General features: G+C 42.2%; 1 protein-coding gene across 1 annotated transcript in view; it reads left to right on the plus strand.

Moving 5' to 3' along the window:
* HSF2BP (heat shock transcription factor 2 binding protein) overlaps positions 1-1,554 on the plus strand; it is a 154,362-nt gene that overhangs the window by 82,356 nt on the left and 70,452 nt on the right. The gene's annotated exons all lie outside the window — the stretch shown is intronic.

The following is a 1,554-nucleotide window of genomic DNA, read 5'->3' on the forward strand; positions in this document are numbered from 1 at the left end:
TTTTTTTTTTGTCATTGGAAGGAAAAGCCTAACTCTTAGTACACTAGTTTGAGAAGTAACATTTTCTTTCTTTCTTTCTTTCTTTTTTTTTTTTTTTTTGAGACTGAGTCTCACTTTATTGCCCAGGCTGGAGTGCAGTGGTGCCATCTTGGCTCACTGCAACCTCTGCCTCCCGAGTTCAAGTGATTCTCCTGCCTCAGCCTCCTATAGCTGGGACTACAGGAATGTGCCACCATGCCCAGCTAATTTTTGTGCTTTTAGTAGAGATGAGGTTTCACCATGTTGGCCAGGCTGGTCTCGAACTCCTGACCTCAAGTGATCTGCCCGCCTCAGCCTCCCAAAGTGCTGGGATTACAGACGTGAGCCACTGCACCTGGCCAAGAAATGACATTTAATATTTCAATACTAGAAGAGTAAAATGAATGGGCAGTCTCTTTAGACTTGATAATTGGAAACTTGATACACTATTTACAGATATTTTTGGTTGGAATAGAAATATTATATTAGACAAAACACTTGCATAAGAAACAGAATCTTTTGGGTTTATTTTTTTGCTAACTCTTGTGTGACCTAGTGTGACCTAGAAGTCTTTGGTCTTCTGTGAGATGTATCTTGGCAGTGACGTGAGGTCTCAGGTGGCGACATGGTTGTTGTAAGTATGTGTTTTGTTTTAGCTTCTTAAGGATAACTGATTTTGACCAAATATAAAAATGTAAAGACCTCTGCCAACTTGGGAGTTGTTTTTGCCACCTTAAATCTAAATGGCAGTCAGCAAAGAATTTCAACTGGCCATCTTTTCAGAAGGTTGCCCTATATTACAGTTATTACCAGATGCTAGCTTTGCTTTTTAAGACATACAAAAGATTGGTTTATCTTATTTTCATGCTGTAAGGCAGAGGTCAGCAGACTTTTTCCATAAAGTGTCAGACAGAAAATATTTTAGGCTCTTGGGGTCATATGATATCTGTTGCAGTGACTCAGTTCTGCTGTTACTGCCTGTGTGAAAGCAGCCATGGGCAATATATTTAATTCTAAGGAATTCCACCTCTCTGGGTTTGTGATCTGAAGCAGGAAGTTTTCTCTTCTTGGAACACTGGATTCGACACCTCACTAAATTCTAGTTAAGGTCCTAAATTTTCCTCATGAACACTACATTTGAGTAGCCCTTACTACCTCATTAAACAGGTTACTAGTGAGTAGCTTTTGAATGCGTAACTTGGAAGAACTTGCAGTGTGGCTTATTTTGTAGCCCGCTGGGATGCTGAGGACCTTGTTTTGAGAACTGAGCACCCTGCTCTGGAGGGTGCTTGCATAGCTCTGTCTTTTCTGGCTCCATAGCATTGCCAGGGACTTTGAAAGTGCCCATGGTCAGCCAGGGACGGTGGCTCACACCTGTAATTCCAGTACTTTGGGAAGCCAAGGCAGGCGTGTCACCTGAGGTCAGGAGTTTGAGACCAGCCTGGCCAACATGGTGAAACCCTGTCTCTACTAAAAAAAAAAAAGTACAGAAATTAGCCGGGTGTGGTGGCACAGGCCTGTAGTCCTAGCTACTCA

The sequence above is a fragment of the Mandrillus leucophaeus genome, unplaced genomic scaffold, assembly GCF_000951045.1.
Source record: "Mandrillus leucophaeus isolate KB7577 unplaced genomic scaffold, Mleu.le_1.0 Scaffold69, whole genome shotgun sequence".
Classification (NCBI taxonomy): Eukaryota; Metazoa; Chordata; class Mammalia; order Primates; family Cercopithecidae; genus Mandrillus; species Mandrillus leucophaeus.